The 23,371-nt window shown below is 46.2% G+C and overlaps 1 long non-coding RNA gene across 1 annotated transcript; it reads left to right on the forward strand.

The window, feature by feature from the left end:
* Positions 1-4,456: 4,456 nt before the first annotated feature.
* On the forward strand, positions 4,457-5,324 carry LOC144335200 (uncharacterized). The gene is made up of 3 exons (XR_013405845.1): positions 4,457-4,630; positions 4,949-5,031; positions 5,305-5,324. It is a non-coding gene; the product is annotated as an uncharacterized LOC144335200 (long non-coding RNA).
* The last annotated feature ends 18,047 nt before the right edge of the window (positions 5,325-23,371 follow it).

The raw sequence follows: 23,371 nt of genomic DNA on the forward strand, positions 1-23,371 counted from the left end.
AAATCAATCTTATTCCTAGAAATACAAATGAATTTTGCCCTAATTGTTGTCCACCCTGCAGAAAATATGATTCCAAATGTAACATTTTATGGCCATTGAGATAGTAACCCATTTTGCATCTGTTAACAAATCATTTTGGATATTCTGATGGCCTGTAGGCTACAGTTTCGTGTGTCCCCTCCAAAATTCAGGTGTTTAAAATTAATGGCGAGTATGCTAGCATTAACAAGTAGGAGCCTTTAAGAGGTGATTAGGTCTTCAGGTTGTCTCCCACGTGAATGAAATTAAGACCCTTATAAAAGAAGCTTCACGCAGCAGTCAGCTCTCTTGCCCTCCACCTTCCCCACATGAGGATACAGTGTTCCTTCCCTCCAGAGGATACAGCAACACGATGCCATCTTAGAAACAGAGACCAGGCCCTCAACAGCCTTCATCTTGGACTCCCCAGCCTCTAAAACTGAGAGAAAGTAAATTTCTGTTCTTTATAAATTAACCAGCCTCAGGCCAGGCGCGGTGGCTCATGCCTGCCATCCCAGCACTTTGGGAGGCCAAGGTGGGCAGATCACCTGAGCTCAGGAGTTCGAGACCAGCCTAACCAACATGGAGAAACCCCGTCTCTACTAAAAATACAAAATTAGTTGGGCGTGGGCATGCCTGTAATCCCAGCTACTTGGGAGGCTGAGGCAGGAGAATTGCTTGAACCTGGGAGATGGAGGTTGTGGCGAGCCGAGATTGCGCCATTGCACCCAAGCCTGGGCAACAAGAGCGAAACTCTGTCTCAAAAAAAAAAAAAAAATTAACCAGTCTCAGGTGTTTTTTATAACAACACAAACAGACTAAAATGCTATACATATGTCTGTTCTTCAGATTCTCCTTGAACAGGTTGTAACATATTACTGGGATTCCTAGTTAATTAATGAGCTGAATAAAATCTTTGACATATGTCTATCTTATATCTGCATGACGGTCACAATTTTACTTTTTGAAAATTATCCTGTAACAGTTGGCACAGAAAGGTGTTTATGCTACAGACCAAGGACTGGCAAACTATGGGCTGCCAGGCAAATCTGGCCTGCCACCTATTTTTGTAAATAAAGTTTTATTGGAACACAGACATGTCCCTTTGTCTTCATACTGGTTTTGTACTATAGCAGCAAGGTTGAGAAGTTGCAACAGAGGCCTTATGGCCTGCAAAGCAAAAAATATTTACTATCTGGTTCTTTAATGGTAATGTTTACTGACCTCTGCTATAAATGAAAAACTATTACCAAGCAGGATTCCAAAAATACATTTTATGTGCATATATATATATATATACACACACACACAGAGTCAAAAGTGTAGGAGGGTATACAGTAAAACGTTTTCTAGAAATCATTGTGGATTTGAACATCTTGCCTTTATACTCCACCCACCAGTCATGACAGAATCCTCTGAATACTAAAGGGAAGTCCAACCTTAGAATTCTCATAAAATGTTTAATATAAAGTTATTCAAAATGATTCATGAAAGCTGCAAGATGGAGTGGACTTGGAATCAGGTAACTAGTTTGTCCAAGCTTGGCCAAGACTTATCCAGTTTTAAAATTAAAAAGTCCCGGCCGGGCGCGGTGGCTCAAGCCTGTAATCCCAGCACTTTGGGAGGCCGAGGCGGGTGGATCACGAGGTCAGGAGATCGAGACTATCCTGGCTAACATGGTGAAACCCCGTCTCTCCAAAAACAATACAAAAAAAAAAAAAAAAACTAGCTGGGCGTGGTGGCGGGCGCCTGTAGTCTCAGCTACTTGGGAGGCTGAGGCGGGAGAATGGCGTGAACCCGGGAGGCGGAGCTTGCAGTGAGCCGAGATCACGCCACTGCACTCCAGCCTGGGAGACACAGCGAGACTCCGTCTCAAAAAATAAATAAATAAATAAATAAATAAATAAATAAAATTAATTAAATTAAAAAGTCCCATGCTCAAAGAACCTCATCACTCCCAGACAAACTGGGGCAACTGATCACTCCAGCAGGAAATCGTACACTACCATGGCTTAGGTCCTAGATCTGCCACTCACCAGCCGCTTGACAGCATTCACCCTCTCTAAGCTGCGCTTACTTCAACTGCAAATATATACTCCCCTGTTCCGATATCGCTGTGAGTATGAAGTGAGTTAGTACACGCACATGTGCTCAGTAAACAATGACCGCAAACAAAAAAGGTCATTATCACTTGGTCCCCTACATAAAATGATGCAATGGCTAGACATTGTGTGACATTACAACATAGATAGGATGACAGGAAATTACCTAGAAGGTTGTCATGTAATTATAAGGTTACCACATAATATAATTTGTTGTCTAAACCAGGACAATGTTGAGAGTGGAAGGGGGACCCTATAATTACACTGGCATAACAGGAGCAAACCAAGCCCCTCCTAAGCAAGCCTTTACATACTGTCAGGGATCACAGGGTAACATGGTATTAAGGCTGGCTTCATGGGTGTCAACCTGTACAGTCACACATGGCCTCACACTCAGAGGGCCGTGTGCTTGGTTTCATGCTCTGATACTTCAGAGCATGAAAAATTGCTCTTGAAATGCCATCTTGAAATTCCTAATAATTTTTCAACATGGGTCCCCACGTTTTCATTTTGTGCCAGGCCCTGCAAATGATGTAACTGATCCTGCATAGGGAGGATCCTGTCGGGCAGAGAGACGAGATGGCATGACCTCCGAAACCCCTTCCAGGCCTAGGCAGCTAAGCTTCCAAGCCCCTAAGGAGAAAGTTTCCGTTTTAACATCAGCTAGTTCAGATCCCCTGAGGTTAAAAATAACAGCCCATGATGAGGCAAAGGATGGAGGCTGGGGTCCCCAAGCAGCCTCTCTGTCCCACTCAGAGCAGGTGCCAGCCTGCTATGAGGAGCCAGCCAACATGAGCTCAGAGGTGCTGCTCAGGCTCCACCTCACGCCTGTTTGAACTCTGATTTTGTCCATGGCCAACGTTTCTGCAACGTGGCAAAGGCTTGGGGAACTGAGCAGCTGGACGAACCCTAGAGGGCATTGGAGTGTTAGTCATCCTACAAAGTTCAACTTACCCATCTGGCAACCCAGCCCCGCTAATGGCTGTGAATGCCATTTATGGGGCTTTCATGGGCAGTAACTGTAGAATCCAGCTCACTGTCTTAACAAACCAGAACAAAGCCGGGTGGCATTGCCAGAGAACTACAGCTGCTTGCACGGCAACTAAGAAGTTGATTTTAAACTCTGGGGTGAACCCTAGAAAAGACACCAAGATGTAAACCAATAGAAAAACCACTCCAGGCTTATTTTGGAGAAGGGGAGTGGCCGTGGACACTGACCATTTTCAGGTTGCACCTCCCAGAGCCCCAGTCATTCCCATGAGTTACAACAGACTTTCCCAACCCCAGCGCTCTTGACTTTTGGGCTGGATCACACTGTTGTGGGAGCTGTCCTGTGCACTGAAGAATGTTTAGCACTGTCCCTGCCCTCTGCCCAGAGACGCCAGTACCACCTCCCCCACTCTCCCACACATTTGTGACAATCCAAAACTGTCTCCAGACTTTGTCGTATGTCCCCTGGGGTGCAAAATTGCCTTCAGTTGAGAACCCCTTGTTTACGGCATCAAAGACTATCCTCATGAATGGTGATTATGGGAATGAAAGGAGTTTACAATGGTTCACCCTCTTAGGACAGTACCTAACAGGTTAAGCACTACATGAGTATTTGTTAAATAAATGAAATTATTGTACCCCACTACCCACACCCAGCCCACGTGCCAGCTGAAGCGCCCCACTCACCCTACATAGCAGTCATACCATGCGCTTCTCTGTGTCTGCACAGCACCTCCACCTCTATTTTTTGCTTTTGCCTCTATTTGTGGCTCAGCCACTTGCTACCAGGGCAAATGTCTTCACTTCTCTGAGTTTCTCAGCTGAAAACTGAGAAAATCTTATTCATCTCATGGAATTGTTTTGATAATTAGATGTGTTCCTGTATGACAGGCACCTGCAACAGTGGCTGGCACACAGTAGGTGCTCAGGGCCTAATGAAGAGGTATTGTTTTTACCACCCAACATTGCCTGACAGGTGTTTGGAAAAAAAAAAAAAAAAAGCACCTACATTGCATGGACACTGTGTGTGTGTTTCAGACTAGAAACTTGGCACTGGATTCCGAAGATCAACACGGGATTTTTCTTTCTCTTCCCTCTCTCGCTTATAAATGAGGGCACAGCTGGGTTCTGTGATAAAATGCCCAACTCCACCTGCTCTAGATGTGGCAAGGTACGTTTGGGCTCCTATAAGTCTGCTCTGTGACACACCTGCTTCTGCAGCTCCTTCCTGGGGTGGGGAGTGGGGTGGGAACACCTGATCATAGGGTGAGGAAGCGGCTCACCAGGACTAAGGGGGTTTCGAGGAGGTGGGACTTTCAGTGCTAAAACCCAGAATGTGCTGTCCCAACCAGGAAAAGCTGATCACCTTCCCTGAGAGTTTGGGATTCTATGAGGACTCCTGTCTGGAGTGCAGCCCCACTGCTAGGGCGGTCCTTTATTGTCAGAAACCTTATTCCCAGAAGGAGACATGAAGTGGAAACTGAGTGTCCTCTGCCCTGCGGTGCCCAGCTTCATTCAAGGCAAGCTTGGTCCCCCGGCTTTCATGGGGATGTGAATGCCTTGCCAGGCTCCTCTCTGCTCCTTCCTCACTCCTTAGCACTGGCCTTGGCATCCTCTAGCTGAGCCCAGCTCCTGTCCCTGAAGAGCTGCTGCCCCAGCCCCACTGCCAGCACAACCCCTCCCACCCCACCTGTCCCAGGGCCACCTGCACTCACTTAGGCTCTATCTCTGCTTGGGGGCCACCCTAACACTGGTTCTCTTTTCACCTTAAAAAGAGTTGCTGGAACTGAACCCCAGTGACTTGTCAGCATTCACGCCACTCCTTCCAAACCCTCCAGAAAGCACACCTGTGGATGAGAGGCGCAATTAACGTTATCAGTCATAAAGGATCAGAAGGAAAACCCAGTGGCCGTTGGGAATTGTGAGTGCCATAACCACTTCCAAGCATTTGGGGTTTTGTTTTATTTTCTGTGGCCTGGAGGGGTGTGGAGAGGGGCCATATATAAGACAAAGCCAGTTTTCTCTTTTTGAGACACAGTCTCATTCTGTCACCCAAGCTGGAGAGCAGTGGCGCAATCTCAGCTCACTGCAACCTCTGCCTCCCGGGTTCAAGCAATTCTCATGCCTCAGCCTCCCGAGTGGCTGGGACTACAGGCACACCCCACCATGCCCGGTTAATTTTTTGTATTTTTAGTAGAGATGGGGTTTCGCCATGTTGGGCAGACTAGACTCGAACTCTCAAGTGATCCATCCGCCTCGGCCTCCCAAAGTGCTAGGATTACAGGTGTGAGCCACTGTGCCCGGCCCACTTCAAATTTACCACTCCAGACCTTTCTTCTAGAGGGGGAGAACTGGAACCTACGAGAAATCATATGGATCTGAAATTCACCCCTGGAAACTGACCTGGGGTAAGGACACCAGGTGGAATGAACCCCCAAGTAGACCCTACAGAGGCAAGGAAGGAGATTGAGACCTGTCTGTAGAAAGCTGTTATGAGCCTAGAATTTTAACTTATGCTATTGACACCATGCCAAGCACCCAAGGAAAAGGAAAGAGAAGAACCTACACCTCCTCCCCCTTGCTAGTGAGTGAGGTAAAATGATCTGGGGAGGAAAAACAAAACAAAACAAAACGAGGTAAGGAACACCAGATGGAGCAGAGAGGCTGCCCAGAAATTGCTGCTTTTGTCAACCTAGATTTGTTTGCAGGTGAGTGCAGTGTTGATAGAAAGCAAGTCTATTTCGAGAGGGGATCCCCAGGATCTCCTATCAAAGAGCAAGCTCTGGAACTAGTCTCCAAACACAGACAGATCTACTGACAGAACCACAATCACTCCAACCCCAATCTCCCAAGAGGTTCTGAGGACACAATAGTTCTCAATCCTTAAGTGCACATATTGTTCACAGAGAGTGACTCAGTGGTTAGTAATGGCTTATTAGGCTGTTCCTGGAGGTAATTTACATCTCGTTTGAGCCTCTGCTTTTCAGGCATTTTTCTGCAATGGCTCTAGGCTTTTTTTTTTTTTTTTTTTTTTAAAGAAACTAAATCCATTTAATACTCATGCATATTCTGCAAAATGCCTTAAATCAGTACCTAAAACTTGAAACTAGTTTTTCCCCCAGTGAAGAAATTCTCTGGCCCTGTTCTCTCTTACTTGCTGTCCTATGATTGAAAAGCACCTTTTGTGGGGGAATTTTTAAAATAATTGCCACCAAAGACTTCAAATGGAATTCAGATTGCAACCTATTTCACATTTCATGCTTTTGTGACATTCTTGTTCAGGAATGAATCTTTTATGAAAGGTCTATTTTAAGTTGCACCTTCCAGAACCTTATTTTTGTCTCTGAAAGGAAGAGGCAGAGCAGAACCTGGATTCTTCCAATTCACTGATTCACTGTGAGCTTAGCATTGGCTCTCCTGGAGGTCGGCAGGGTGGGGGTGATGGGCTCCAAGCAGAGGCAGGGGGCACTGGCTTTGCACTCAGCCTTGCCTTTTTTTTTTTTCAATCAGGCTGTCTTATTCAACTGAAAACAACCCCCCAAGGATTTAAGCACGCTTTCTTGTGCTTTCTCCAGCTCCTCCCTGAAGGAAAAACTCACTTGATCTTAAGCACCAACTGCTGTCCAGTCAAATTTCTCACCTCTGCCAAGCAGCCATGCCTTCGAGTTCCCAGCACCTCGTGGGGTCTGCAGGCTGACTGTGGCCTCTGTCAGTGGACCCAGAGTTGTTTTCCCAGGTGTGGGGGAGGGTTTTCCCAGTGGGGGAGGGTTTCCCCTGAGACTTCTCCACCCACGCTTGTCTGTTCATTCCACAGATTTTTTTTTACTATCTTCCTTAAGAGAAAGTATCTAAAAACTCGGAAATGAGGCAAAAAGATGCCTTCATACCCTTTCCCCAAAGCCATCCTAGCATTGTGTAATAAGTCCTGTGTTAGATTGGCTTCCCCTGATACGGACTCTGAGACAGGCAGGTGCAAGAACAGGGAGTGGGGGCTGCTCCAGGCAGGAACTCTTGTGGAAAGGGAGGCAGGGGTGAGGGAGAAGCTCACCCACAGCGAGGCTGCTGCTGAGGCCTCAGCCTGTCCTATGGAAAGCTCTGGAAAGCCTGTCCTATGGAAAGCTCGTGGCCATCGGTGTTGTTGCAAATTAAGGCAAGAGCACCAGGCTTTGTATCACCTGTTCAAGACCAACCAGGAGTAAGGGAGGGAAGGTGTACACTTGGGGGAGGAAGTTTCCTTCCATCTCAGGTGATTTCCAGGTAAGAACAGAGCTGTAAGCCATCTAACCATATCAGCAGCTGATACTCCCAGCAGCTGGAGGACAGGGCTGAACCCCAAAGAGGGTATCTGGGTAATATCCAAGGGTCCGTCAATGTGAAGGGATGGGCACTTTGACTTAGTACGCATTATTGATTAAGGCCCAGATTCCAGACACTAATTTAAAGGAAATTGCTAAGTTGCAAATGATGTTTGTCTGGTAGACATGCAAACAGTTCCTGTCTGATAGAAAAGATAGCCCCGGGCTAGGCGCGGTGGCTCACACCTGTAAGCCACTTCGGGAGGTGGAGGCAGGCGGATCACCTGAGGCCAGGAGTTCCAGACAAGCCTGGCCAACATTGCGAAACCCGAAACCCCGTCTCTACTGAAAATACAAAAAAAATTAGCCGGGCATGTTGGCAGGCACCTGTAATCCTAGCTACTCGGGAGGCTGAGGCAGGAGAATTGCTTGAGCTGGGGAAGCAGAGGCTGCAGTGAACCAAGATCATGCCACTGCACTCCAGCCTGGGCAACAAGAGTGCAACTCCATCTCAAAAAAAACAAAGCCCCAAAGGTTATGGTTTCATTGTCCTATATATAGGACATAAACCAGTTTTGAATTTGATTTAGCAAAACCATTGTCAGTGCTCCCTCTTTCAATAGCTACATCTGCATGAGTCTGTCGTACACTCCTGGGACCAATGTTACTATCCTGCTGGTTTCCTGCTCCCTTGCCTCACCCTAGTCCTGGCCCCAGCCCCATGTTGCCTATATTTGCCTGAGTCATGATTTCAACATTTTTTTTTTTTTTTTTTTGAGACAGGGCCTTGCTCCATTGCCCAGGCTGGAGTGGTGTGATTATAGCTTACTGCAGCCTTGGCCTCCCAGGCTCAAGCAATCCTCCCACCTTAGCCTCCTGAGTAGCTGGGGCCACAGGCACACACCACCACACCTGGCTAAGTTTTTTTTTTAATTTTTAGTAGAGATTGGGTCTTGCAATGTTGCCCAGGCTGGTCTCGAACTCCTGCACTCAGGTGATCCTCCCACCTTGGCCTCCCAGAGTGCTGGGATTCCAGGTATGAGCCACTGCACCCAGACATGTTTTCAACTTTGACATCTCTGAGTGCCTCCTCTAGAAACAGTGTTGATGCAGCCACCCTCCGGTGAGCTCTGGTGATTTGTCAGTGTCTGTACTTCACTCTAGATGTGATCGGAGGTAGACACGTGCCTACTATGATCCAGGCCTTGTCCCAGATGCAAGGATGAAGCCAGGAGGCTCTACAGGTGTGTTGCAGCTGAGACCCTAGGGCCAGTCAAAGTGGGGCTCAAACCTCACTGCTCACTGTTAGCCATGTGACCCTGAACAAATGATTGAGACTTTCTAAGCCTCAGTTTTCGTATCCTTAAAACAAGGCTAGTAACAATGAGTGCCTTGAAGAACTAACGCCCATAAAATGCTTTGTCTAGGGAATACTATATTCAACAAATGGCAGGTATTATCACTAACCATTCTCTATTTTTATTGTGGTAAAATGTATGACAAAATTCATCATTTTAATCATTTTCAAGTGTACAGTTCAATGGAATTAAGTCCATTCACATTGTGGTACAACCATGACCACCATCCATCTCCAGGATGTATTCACCTTTCCAAACTGATCCTTTGCCCATTAAACACTAACTCTCCATTCCCCTCTCCCTCCAGCCCTGGGTAATCACTATTCTATTCTCTGCCTCTATGAATTTGGCTACTCTGGGTACATCTTATAAGTGGAATCATACACTATTTGTCCTGTTGTCTTTTTTCACTTAGCATAATGTCCTCAATGATGTTGTAGCAGTATCAGAATTTCATTCTTTTTAAGGCTGAAAATATTCCATTGTATGCCTATATATCACTTTGTGTTTATCCATTCCTCCATCAACCGACATTTGGGTGATTTCTGTCTTTTGGCTATTGTGACTAATGCTACTATGAACACAGGGACACAAATATCTGTTCAAATATCTTCTTTTGATTATCTTTGGCATATACCTAGAAATGGAATAACTGGATTGGATTGTAATTCTATGTTTACTTTTTCGAGAAGCATCCGTAACGTTATCCATAATGACTGCTTCATTTCACATTCCTGTTAGTGACGCACAAGAATTTTAACTTTCCCACATCCTCATCAACACTTGTTATTTTCTGTTTTTTGTTTTTTGACTTTTTTTTTTCTTTATAACAGGCATCCTAATTGGTGCGAACTGGTATCTCATCACGGTTTTTATTTGCATTATTTGCATTTCCCTAATGATGAGTGATGCCGAGCATCTTTTCACATGTCTGTTAGCCATTTGTAAATCTTCTCTGGAGAAATGTCTACTCCAGTTCTTTGCCCATGACTCTAATTGGGTTGTTTGTATTTTTTTGATGTTGAGGGGTGGGACTACTAGCTCTTCTTAAGAGGAGGAAAGCCACTCTGTGTCCTCCCAACAGACATTCATACACACACTCCAGGTGATGGCCATAGAGTTGAGCCAATGGGACAGATCCCTGAAACACAAAGCAAGGAACTGCTGCAGCAGTGCGCAGACTTGCCTGGAAATCAGCGCCACGAGTCAGGGGTACAGGCTGTACTCATAAGCAGGATACTCCAGCCAGCCTCTGAACACACTGGGACATTGGTTTCACGAGTGCAGCACACTCTAACCCAGTGAGATAAGAGACTACAGATGAAGCAACTCAAATACCAAGACAACTTGGCTCAGCACCCACTGGGAGAGGACGTGGTCTTTTCACACCCACTTCTGCACTGGGCTTGTCAATCTCACCTTGCAGAGAAGCTGAACAAACCCTGGCCTGCCCTTCTCACCCTACCTGATGCCAAGGCGATGAGGTAGCCAGTGACCAGGAATGTCTGAGCTTCAAATAGAGATGCCCCATGCCAAAATCAAGGCTTTCCTTTGGAGTAAGTATAAGCACCCTGGTGTCTTCTAAAAGTCTGGTCTGGTTTCTTTGGGCCACGCATCTAGCACAGAGCCTGGAACATTAGAAGGGGTTTAACGAAAGTTGCATAGAACTTTGTGGCCCTGGTGAAACCTGGGGAGAGCCCACAGAAAAGTGACTCTCCCCCTTTGTAATGAAAATCAAGGCACTTGCCTTCCTGAAAATCCGACATTCTCACAGCCACTGGAAATTGTTTCCATGGCAAAGCAATGAACAACACATTACATTCATATTAATTTGCTAGGGCTGCCATAACAAAATACCACAGGCAGGGTGGCTGAAACACCAGAAAAAGTTCTGGAGCCTAGAAATCCAAGCTCAAGGTGTCAGCAGGGATAGATTGTTCTGAGGGCTGTGAGGTGAAGCCTGTTCCATGCCGCTCACCTGACTTCCGGTGGTTTGTGTTCTTTGGCTTCTACTGCGTCACCTCAATCCTGGCTTCACCTTCACGTGGCATTCTCCCTGTGCCTCTGTGACTTTCCATAGTCATCTTCCTATATGACACCAGTCATACTGGACGAGTGGCCCGTCCTTCTCCAGTACGGCCTCATCTCAACTTAATCACATCTGCAATTACCCTGTTCCCAAATAAGGTCACTTTCTGCAGGACTAGGGGTTAGGACTTCAACATATGAATTTTGGGGGGCACAATTTAACCCATAAAAGCATCTGAAATCTATTTCAGCCTGTATCAAAACATCTTATGTACCCCTAAATATATACACCTATTATGTACCCACAAAAAAATTTTAATTAGAAGAAAATTTAAAAACAAAATCTATACCTGTCACCTCTTTTCATTCTGAAAAGCCACAAAATAGCAATGATAATATTCTTCAATTAATGTTTGCAGAAGGTTTCTTTTCATTTGGGGAATCCCTACCCCCTAGCACAGGCCTTATAGAAAAGGTAACAGCGCAGGTTTCAGAGTCAAACAAGTTTTGCCTTGAAGCCCGGCCTCAGCATTTCCTTCCTGGATGACCTAGAATGTGTTACTTAACCTCTCTAATGATCAGACTTCTCATTTATATACAGAAGATAAAAATATTGGGTTGGTGCAAAAGTAATTGCAAAACCCACAATTACTTTTGCGCTAACCTAATAATCAAATTGCAGCGTTGTTGGAGGCAAAGAAGGTAAAATATAGCACCTCATCCATAACAAAAGCTTAGATGCATCAGTGCGGGAGAACGCTAATTGCCGCCTTTTCTCATAGCAATAGAAACCCCAATTTTTAGTGGCATATGACCACCCAACTTCTCCATGCTGCTAAGTGTGATCCTGTGGCCAAGTTCAGCCAATGGCATCGAAGCGTAAGTGTCAAGTGGCTGCTTCTAGGCATCTTCACTAAGCGAACGCTGTGCACGCTCTGACTTTCTTTATTATCTCTTCCACCTGTCTGTTGTTGATGGACATGATGGCTGGAGCTGGAGCTGCCACCTTAGACCATGAGGTGATATTGGGAATGGAGACATGTATGGTGGACCAACAAGACAGAAGGAATCCAGGTCGGTAATGCTTCCTAGAGCAGAGCCCCACACCAACCCTGGACCACCTGCCTCTGAGGTTTTATGGGAGAAAGAAACAAATTGGCATCTTATTTAAGCTGCAGTTACTTGGAAGGGGAGCCTCTATTACTTGGCAGCTGAACATAATCCTGACTGGTACAGTTGGGTCCTTTCCCCGGCTCATTCTAAGTGATCATTAAATGTGTGTTGAATTGGATTATGCCTGTGGTGTTGCATACAATTTCACAAGTTTCCATGGTTGGCCTTCAGGGTTAGGTGTTCTGACTCTGAAGAGCAGAGGGGTAGGTGCCTCTCCTTCAATCCATGTCCCTGTGCAAGTAGTGGTGAGTTTGTGACTCAGAATACAAACCCCTGTAGCCCTCTGAGCACAATGGAGCCTGTTACTGAAGGCCTGTGAGGTAGTTTGTTCTATTTGCAATAGAATGAGGGTGGGTAAAAGGGATAGAGAGAAAGAAGTAGAAAAAAAGCAAAGCAGTTTTCTGTGCCATTCTGCTTTCTCTCCCAATCTCCCAGGAATAGGGCTACTCTTTCTTTTTGTAATATAAGGTTTTTTTTTTTTTTTTTTTAATAAATACAAGGTCTCACTAGGTTACCCAGGCTAGATTCAAACTCCCGGGTTCAAGTGATCCTTCTGCCTTAGCCTCTCAAGTAGCTGGGACTACAGGCATGCTCCACCATGCCTGGTGTAGAGTTGCTATTTCTTGAACACAGTTTATATCCATGATTACCAATCCTGCAGGCCAGAGAACATTTCCCCCGTTTTGCACACGGTGTTCTCAAGGCTCACAGCTATGGAACCACAGAGCCAGGATTGGAGTCCATGTCTGCTGGGCTCCAAAACCTGAGCTCTTCTCAAACCCACATATTATACATCTCCCCCAGAACCCTGTCTACCTTGCTGTTTGGAAAAACTTGTAATCCCAGATCTGCAATCAAGTTGTTCTGAGTTGCTGTCAATGCAGGAGCCCACCACAATCCAGGACACACAAGGTGGCAGAGAGGATGGGCTTCTGAATCCTGGGAGATCAAAGTACAAATCCCTGCTCTCTGGCTTAGCGTTCATGTGAGCTTTGGGTACATTTCTTGGCCTCTCCATATTCATTTCTTCATCTGCAAGCAGTAAGAACATCCATCTTAAGGGTTTTCCATGAAGGCTAAGTTTTAACCAATGTGATAACTTACATAAAGTGTCTAGCAAAAGAAGGAGCCTGTATTAGTCCATTGTCACGCTGCTATAAGGACATACCCAAGACTGGGTAATATATAAAGGAAAGAGGTTTAATTGACTCACAGTTCCACAGGGCTGGGGGGGCCTCAGGAAACTGACAATCACAGTGGAAGGGGAAGCAAACACTTCCTTCTTCACATGGTGGCAGCAAGGAGAAGTGCAGAGCGAAGCAGGGAAAGACCTCTTTTAAACCCATCGGGTCTTGTGAGAACTCACTCACTATCCTGAGAGTGGTATGGGGGAACTACCCCCATGATTCAATTATCTCCCCGTGGTCCCACCATTACAATTCAAGATGAAACTTCCAGTAGGGACACAGCCAAACCACATCAGAGTTCAATAAGCATAAACAGTAACTCTCTTCCCCTTGGTTTTTTCTAGAAATTCTGCCTAGTAAGGAATATGCGGGCACACATGGGTAAAATCTAACTGGTCCCTCCAACCCACCCCCAAGCCCTTTCTGCCTCTTGCATTGCAGCCTGGGAGAGTGGATGGAGATGAGTTAGAGAATTGGAAGACTCATGAGCCAGTCCTGTCTCGGCCACTTGCCCGCTGGGTGACCTTGGGCAAGAAATATAACCTCTCTGGAGACCTGAGATTGCACACTGAAAGAATTTTATTTTATTTTATTTTATTATACTTTAAGTTCTAGGGTACATGTGCACAATGTGCAGGTTTGTTACATATGTATACATGTGCCATGTTGGTGTGCTGCACCCATCAACTCGTCATCTACATTAGGTATATCTCCTAATGCCATCCCTCCCCCCTCCCCCTACCCCATGACAGGCCCCGTGTGTGATGTTTCCCTTGCTTTGTCCAAGTGATCTCATTGTTCAATTCCCACCTATGAGTGAGAACATGCGGTGTTGGGTTTATCGTCCTTGAGATAGTTTGCTGAGAATGATGGTTTCCAGCTTCATCCATGTCCCTACAAAGGACATGAACTCATCCTTTTTTATGTCTGCATAGTATTCCATGGTGTATATGTGCCACATTTTCTTAATCCAGTCTATCATTGATGGACATTTGGGTTGGTTCCAAGTCTCTGCTATTGTGAATAGTGCCGCAATAAACATACACACACTGAAAGAATTTTATAAATGATAAAATGCTGGTCAAACAAAGAGGGCAGCACAGCACTCAGATGTAGAGTGGGGATAGAAGCCATCACTCCACGTTTTATTTTTAGAGGATAGCTGGACAAAGGACTCTCTTCCACAAAAGACTAGGGAAGGCAGTTTGGTTAATGGTCCTTCACCCACAGGCCAAAAGGTGGAAGGTCGCAGCAAGGCCTTGTCTACCAGGAAGATTCCTGCTGGGAAGCCTGGGGGCTAGCTGCCCTTGCAAGGTGGGAGCAACTGGTTTTTCCAGCCAAAGAAAGGAACACTTTGTATTCAGGATTCTAGGGAAGAAGAAAGAGGAGGAGAATGGAGAGACTGAGACTGCCAGAGTCTCCCCCTTGCTTCCTCACTGAGCAGAATCCAGTGGCTCATTTAATGGCGGCCATTGTTGTTATTATTAGTTAATACCTACTGAACACTGTCTAGGGCCCGGCATGGTGCTAGATAAGCACTGTCTCATTGAACCCTCACGACTGCCCAGTGCAAGGTTGATGTATTCATTTGGCTGATCTGGCAACTCCTCATTTGACTGATCTGGCAACTCAGGTTAGAGGCACTTCCCTGCCTGACTCCAAGTACGTGGCATCCTACGTAGGTGCTCATCACCCATGTGCCATCCTACATAGATGTTCATCACCCATGTGCCATCCTATGTAGGTGCTCATCACCCATGTGCCATCCTACGTAGGTGTCCATCACCCATGTGCCATCCTACGTAGGTGTTCATCACCCATGTGCCATCCTATGTAGGTGCTCATCACCCATGTGCCATCCTATGTAAATGCTCACCACCAGTGTGCCATCCTGTGTAAGTGCTCAATACCAATGTGCCATCCTATGTAAATGCTTACCCATTACCTGCGTGCCATCCTACATAAGTGCTTGCTCATCACCTGCACTCCATCCTATGTGAGTGGTCATCATCTGTGTGCCATCCTATATAAGTGCTCACCACCCATGTGCCATCCTATGTAAGTTGGGCTCATTACCTGTGTGCTATCCTATGTAAGTGCTCATCACCCGCATAACATCCTATATGAGTGCTCATCACCCGCATGACATCTTATGTAAGTCCTCATCACCTGCGTCCCATCCCACATAAGTGCGTACTCATCACCCGCATGTCATTTCTATATGAGTACTCGTCACCCACATGACATCTTATATAAGTGCTCATCACCCAAGTGACATCCTACGTAAGTGCTTACTGTAGATCAGGGTGTGCCAGTGAAGCACTGAGGAGATAGGAATGACCCTGACAAGGTGCCTGGGTCATAGTCCATGAAGGGGGCAAAGGCCTAAACAGAAAGAGGGTCGCACATGGGGCTTACAGGACCCCACATCCCATCTCCTCCTTGTTCTTATGCTCAGTTTTGGAACCACCACCCACCAACTACCCCAGGATTCTAGAATCATGGGGTGCAGGGTCTCCTTCTCCTCTCCCCTACACTCAGCCACTTGTCCAGGTCAATCAGTTTGATGTAAGGTCAAGCTGCAGGTGCCAGGCTTAGGAGTGACTGACAGTCTTTATTATTGGGTCCTATCACTGAGCGTCCAAAGGCAACCAGTACCAGTTTTGTTACAAGGAAAGGAACAAGACGGAGAAAAGGAGCTGGGTGCAGTGGTGCATGACTGTAGTCCCAGGTACTCAGGAGACTGAGGCAAGAGGATCACTTAGCCCAGGAATTCAAATGAGCCTGGGCAACCTGGTGAGAACCTGTCTCAAAACCAAACCAAACGAAAACAAAACAAAGATCAAGAAAAGGGCAGGTCATTGCAAAAACAGAGTGATCTTCTTGGGCATCTTCACTTAATTGGTCATTTCACGGGCTCTCTTTCCATCCTCTCAACAGCTCTGGGATGTGATTGGTGTCCCTATTTCATAGATAAGGAATCTGAGGATCAGAGAGGGAAGGAACTTGCCTAGGATCACACAGTGAGGAAGTGGGCAAGCCAGATGTTCCCATTCTAGTTCATTTCCATCTAGATCTACAGAGCGGGGAGAAGGAAACCATTAATTAGGCTTGTAACAAATGCTTGTAAAAGATGCTTCCAAAAAGACTTCTCAGAGGAGGGGCCTCATGGGCTAAGGGGTAAACAGAATGGATTTGGAAGTCCATCTGCCTGGGTGTAAGTCCTATCTCCACACTCACTAGCTTCCAGACCTGTTTCCTCTTGTAAAACAAAGGTGATAATAGCACCTGCTTCTTGGGAATTGTTGTGAAAATTAAATAAGCCAATGAAGATAAAGCACTAGAATAATGTTTGAAACACAGTAGCTCGGGCATTATCCTATCATTGAAAAATAATAATATTATTCCCACTATATGACTATTGAAGAAAGATCACAATTTGTTGAGCATCTATTGTGTGCCAGGCACCATGACTGATGGTATTTCTATTATCACTACTCCACATTATAATACTACAAAGTAGGTATGGTTATTATGCCCAGAGAGAGAAAACCAAAACCCGAAAAGAATATGGTAGCCAGCCTCCAAGGTGCTCCTCAATGTTCCTTCCCCTTGGTATTCATGTCCTGCTGTGACCTTCTCCCACATCAAATAGGGCTGGCTGACCCATGTAACCAACAGGATGTGGTGGAAACAAGGATGCATGACTTCTGAGGCTACATCATAGAAGACATGGAAGCTTCCATCACTTTCTCAGATGGCTAACTTTGGGGAAGCCAGCCACCATGCCATGAGGGCACTCAAGCAGCCCTGTGGAGAGGCTGGCATGATGAAGAACTGAGGACTCTTGTCAATGGCCAGCACCAATTTGCCAAGAAAGTGAGCTGCCAGGGTAGCAGATTTTCCAACTTTAGCTGACGTGTTTACCACACCCTCATGCGAGACCTGTAGCCAGAACCACCCAGGAAAGCCTCTCTTAAATTCCTCATCATAGAAACTGTGAGATTAAAAAAAAAAAATAAGCCTCTCTCTCTCTCTTTCTCTCTCTCCCTCTCTTTGTAGTGATGGGGTCTTGCCCTGTTGCCCAGGCTGGAGTGCCGTGGTGCAATCATAGCTCACTGCATCCTCAAACTCCTGGGCTCAAGTGATCCTCCTACCTGAGCATCCCGAGTAGTTTTTTTGTTTTTAAGTCTCTAAGGGTTGGGTAATGTGTTACAGAGAAAATGATGGTGAATACAGAGGATGGACAACACGCCTGGGAATAAGAAGATTGAGATGCAGGTGTGCCTGGCTCAAAGTCCATGCCCATAACCCCCACATCATAAAAAAGAAGGAGAAGGATATTCAGGTTGTGCCATATGCCTTCCTCCCCTCGCCCCTCTAAACAGAGTCCAGCTGGCTGGGGAATCATGGCACACAAAGACCCCATGCTGAAGGCTAGAGCCAGTCCAGACCTGGCTCAAGAGAAGAGGTGGGGTTGCCCAGGGACTGGAGGCAGCCGGCTGTCTGCCCCCTTCCCTGTTTTGGGAGGCCCTGCGGAAAGGAAGGGGTATTCACCTTGTTTGGAAGCTGCCCGCTCAGGCCAGTGGCCATGGCAACCCTCACCATTCAGAGCTTCTCCTCCAAGCCTGAAATTGCCCAGAGTACCAGCTGCCACCCTCAGATGTACCCACCACGGCCCAGTCTGCCACCTTCCTCCAGGCAGAGCCTTCCACAGCTGCTGGAGCCTCCCCTAGGAGCTCCAGTGGGGAGAAGCAGAGGTCCTCTCCTACCCCTTAGCCCTGGGGTCTGGAATTCAACCCTCCCCCACTCTGTTCCCAGTTGCCCTCTGTTCAGCAAGAGGAGCCTGGAAACCACCTCGATCCGAGTCCTCAAACTCCCTCTCCCCTGTGCCGCTCTGAATTCCAGGCTATCACCACGACATAGCCAAAACACCCTGGCTCGCTTTGAAAGTGTCTGGGGAGCTTTTGATCCCCTGAAAAAAAAAAAAAGGCATTTATTATCAGAGCCACTGTTTGGACCAGATTTTAGTGTCCTCAAGAGACAAAGAGAATTCTCTCTGCAGTTGAGGAAGCTTCAAAATAGAAAATCGGAGGGTGGGGTTGGTGACGGCCAAAAAGAAACATCTATCAACCAGCAGGGAAGCGAGGACCATAAACCTCTTTGGTGGCTACAGGTTTCATCACAGCCTGACTTATGCATCTAACTCTGGAGAGGAGGTGAGAATGGGGTGTGAAGAAGTCAGAGGGTTCCGCAGTCTTCCCTCCTTCAGCGTTGGTGGCCACAGTCCGTCTGTGGTCACCTGCTTCCATAGCTCCCCACTCTGCCTTCCATTTATTGAGACCTTCCCTTTGCATTTGCAGAGGGGAAGAAGCAGAGGTTAGGTTGCTGACATTCTGCACACCCCACCACTCCCCAGAGAAATCCTGGGGCCGATCAGTAGAATCCAGCCACCTCTCACTGGTAGAAGGCACGTGTTTTTCTCCCTGGAGGTTTTTAACCTGTTGCTTCATTGTAAGCCTCCTATTGTCAAGTAGAGAGAAACTGAGGGACTTTGGAAGCCAACAGACTTGGGAAATTCTTGGCAAATTCTTAACTCTGTCTCTTTGTGGGTGACCTGGGATATGTTCCCGGTGTCCTCAGCCTCCGAGTGCACTTGGAAGATTAAATAGGATAATCCATGTGGAGTGACCAGTGCGAGGCCCAGCATGTTCTAGAAGCTCAAAGGAATGGCTACCATAGGTCAGGGTAAGGTCGCTACCACTTTTCACAGATGACCCAACTGAAGCTCAGAGAGGGTGAGTAACAATCCCAAGGTCACAAAGCATATTGGATGCAGAGCCCAAACCAGGACCTGGGGCTCTAGGTCTCCGTCCACCTTGCCATTTGTTTCTCTCACTCAGCTAGACATTTTCATTCCCATCTGTAAAATGGGGATAGGGATAGTACCTATTCGTAGGATAGCTGGAGGGACAGTGTGGGAGGTGGTCAGGCGTGTGGACTCTGGTACCAAGTTCCTAGGTTCAAATCCCAGTTCTCCATCTATGAACTTTGTGACCTTGTGTAAGTTATTGACATCTGGGTGCCTCATCTCTCCCATCTGTAAACTGGAGCTAATATGGATCTAGCTCACAGGCTTGTTGGAGGAATAACTGGGGTTAATAGTCGGTAAAGATCCCTCAATAATCTAAAACCCTGCTGCCTGGGGTTCCCACACCCAGAGGTCTAGGCTAACCAAGCCCAGGGCAGGCTTCTGGGAGATGGTGAAGCTGGCTGCAGACTGTCCGGACACCACAGAGGGCTTGATGGGATGAGGAGAGGCGCTGCCCCAGCAGGACTGGGACTGGGAGGGAGGGTCAAGGGGACTGGAGGCCTCTATCCCATGCCACCTTCGGCCAGTATGACCCGAGAATTGCTCCCTCTCTAGCTGAGTGGAGTGTCAGGCATGCGGGCCAAGTTCTTGGGTAACCCAGTTTTAAGCAATTCTCTAAAGGAGTGTTAAGCCCCAGAGGAATGCATGTCGGCTGTGTTGGTACAGCTTCTGGGTTTGATCTCTGTTTTAAAGACATTCATTAATCAGCCTCCACTCTATTTTTAGACAACTCATGCCTAGCCATCCACCAGACTCTGGCCCCTCTCTGAGACTGGACTTTGTTTTCTGATTTAAAAAAGAAAAAAAGTGTGAGAGAGAACTGAAGCAATTTTCTTAATGCTCCTTTAAGAAGGGGGTAATACAGAAATCACTTCTCAGCACATCAGCAGTTTGCCAAATTTACACCAAATTGCTGTCCTGATAATGCCGTGTTCATTCCTCTATATTTGGGATGTTTTGCCTGTTTTGTGACTGTTTCTTTAGGAGTCAGCTTCCTCTACCAGACTGAGAATAAGCAGAGAGTCTGTCTCTCTTGCTGTTGACATGATTTCTTTATTAGTGTCCCCAGCATCTAACGCAGTGTCTGGCACCAAGGATCTCCATAAATATTTGTCAGGTGGATGCCCATTGTTCCTGTCCCTGTCCCTTCTTTCTCTTCAGCAAGACATATGGCACCTTGAGGGTGGTCTCTGAGGGATAGAGATTTTGCCAGTCCAGCTAACTCTCTTTCCTCTACTTCTCATACAGAAATCCCCTTTCCACTAGGGACCCATTTCATGTGGTTCAGATAAGGTGAACCTTGTTCACAGGGTCAGACATATGACCCAGACCTGGCCACAGTTCCCAATCTCCGCGAACACACTTGGTTCAGACATGGACCCGTGAGCTAAGAAAAGCTGATGAGAGCACCCACAGGAGAGTAAGGTACAGCACAGTTTGGGATCTAGATCTGTGCTGTCTAATACAGTAGCCAGTAGCCGTGTGTAGCCATTTAGATCTAAATTTGAATTAACGAAAACTAAAAATGAACTAAAATAAAATAAAAAATTCAGCTCCTCAACCACAGTATTCATATTTCAAGTGTTTTAATAGCCATGCATGGCTAGTGGTTACTGTACCATACAGCACAGATATAGGAGAGTTCTATTATCATAGAAAGTTCCGTTGCCGTTGGACAGCACAGACACTGCCATTTCTGAACCGGTCCCAAAAGATTTCTTGATCTATCTTTCTTCCTTCCTTCCTTCCTTCCTTCCTTCCTTCCTTCCTTCCTTCCTTCCTTCCTTCCTTCCATCCTTTCCTCCTTTCTTCCTCCCTCCCTCCCTCTTCTCTCTCCTTCTCCTTCCCCTTCCTCTTCCTCCTCTTTTTCTTCTTCTTCTTCTCCTTTTTATATTAAATTTGTTTGAGTTGGCTTTCTATTATATAGAACCCAAACAGTCTTGACCAAGACAGACAGGACTAATTATAGTTCATCAAGCACTCCTAGATGCTAAAGTTCATCCAGATGAGATCATTTAACACCCACAGAGTCATTGAGTTTCCAGACAAGCCCTTATCAGTGGATCACAGAATACCAGTTTATCTTCTCAACTTTGACCAGGCAAATATCTCACCCTTTCTTCCAGATATTGATGATTCCAGATAGATGATAGATAGATAGATAGATAGATAGATAGATAGATAGATAGATAGATAGAGCATCACTCACTCACCTGGCATAGTAATCTTACACCTTTCTTCACTTAATTACCTCCATTCTGATCTGATATTCAAGTTGTTCCTATTTGCACAATGAAAACCTCCTGCCTTTGAGAAGCAAGGATCTGAGGCTTAATTGGACCCCCTTAAATTTGAGGGCTCCCTCAAATTTAAATTAAGGAACTTGGGTCAGTAAGAAAGAGAATTCTCACAAAAATCGTAGAACAACTCCAAACTCAGTCTTTCCAAAGGTTAAATGTGATGCAGAAGATGACAGGAAGACCAGGAATCAAGACACTATTCTCTTGCATCTTCTGTAGCACCTGATTATTAATGTGACTCTATCCCCACTACTAACTGCTAGACTCTCAACTTCTATACCTTCAGCTCAAATCTTAAAGACAGAGACTCTGAGGAACCTAATTTGCCCTTACCCCTGTTAAGAAAGTTCCAGACTAGACCTCTCCATAGACTACCAGCCAGCCAATGAACTGGTTGCTCTTGGGTCAGATGCTTTCCTCTGGTCCAATCAGCTGAGGTGGAAGGGGTCACATGATATCAGAACAATAACAGGTCTGATCTCTCAGCAGAGATGGTGGATGGAGCAGTGGTTCTAAATATACAGTGTTAAAAAAGTATCAGTGGGATCAAGGTTAAATGTACCGACTGTGAGTCCAGACTGGGCTCAAATGTAATTCTTCTGTTCATTAACTGTGACATTGGGCCAGTTATTTCAACTCTTATCTCTAAAATGAGGGTAATAATGCTTATCTCACCAGATTGGTTAGCAGAGAGCCTGTTGGCAGCAAGCACGCATACTCTGTTAGCTATGTTTTTATTTATTTGTTGAATTTATTATTTTTTGAATTATATTATTAGCCTCTTCTGGATACCAAGGAAGTTATCCACAGAGGGAAAAATTATACCAAGAAGCAAGAGAGCCTGTTTTCTGACCCCCTCTCAGTCACTTGGTAATTATTGTTCCTCAGTCTTCACATCTGAGGGTATAACAATTTTTCCTGACTGAAGACAGAAGGGGTATACCAGATGGTTTCACCGAGATCCATCAAATTCTAGTCAACGATTCTTGTACTTTAATTAAGCCCATTCCTTCCTGTTTGGTCTCCTAAGGGCAGAGAATAACCATGTAAGCTCTGGCCATTTTAAAAAATCATCATTCCTGCTCTAATCGTATCAAACCATTCATTCACTGATCACCCTGGGAAGGTCAACAGCAATTTCTGAAGAGTCTGGTACCATGCCCTGCTCACAAGTCACTGCTATAAGACTGACATTTATCGAAATGTCTGCCCATCTCTGCAGAGATGCTCCTAATGTGACTTGTTTCTGCTTCACGACAATGACCTTGGTTACAGCCAATTGGTCCAGGAATAGGCACCTGACCCAGTCTGGGCCAATCTGGCTCCCTCTCTTGGGAATGGTGACCAAAAGAGTCTGTCTCAGCAGAAACTGGAAATGTAACATAAACAGTCATAAGCCAGGGGCCTGCCGGGAGTGCTGTGGGGGCTAAAGAACAGAAAAGCCTAGTCTACAAAGAAAGAAGAGAATGAAATTGATGTCCAAGAAAACTGGATTCAAGACACCAGAGAGAAAACGAGCCAACCCCTTCACACTTCCAGGCCCTTTCTGAGGCATGACAATGTGGCAGAATGTGTTTTCCAGAATGGTTACAATATTTTTCATCCCACACTCTGTTCCAGAACCTTGTCACTGCATCAAAAGATGGTGTCTATATCCCTTCCCCCTGAAACGGTGAGCCTCTGTGACTGCCCACAGTTCTAGGATGTGGCAGAAGTGATGCTGTGTGGTTGCTGAGTCTAGATCATAAAAGGCAACACAGCTTGCACACAGCTCTATCTCTTTGGACACTCATTCTTGGAACACAACCACCATGCTCTGAGGAAGCACAGGTCACATGGAGCGTCCCATGGGGAGACAAATGGAGGCCCCCAGCCGTCAGCGCTGGCTGAGCAACCAGCTGACAGCCAGCACCAACCTGCCACCAGGTGAGTGCGCCATCTTGAAAGCAGATCCTTCAGTCCCCGTGAAACCGGCCCAGGTGACACCACGTGAAGCAGAGGTGAGACTTCCCCAGTGAGCTCCGTGTAAATTGCAGACTCAGGAGCAA

Source organism: Macaca mulatta, chromosome 16, assembly GCF_049350105.2.
Source record: "Macaca mulatta isolate MMU2019108-1 chromosome 16, T2T-MMU8v2.0, whole genome shotgun sequence".
Lineage (NCBI taxonomy): Eukaryota > Metazoa > Chordata > Mammalia > Primates > Cercopithecidae > Macaca > Macaca mulatta.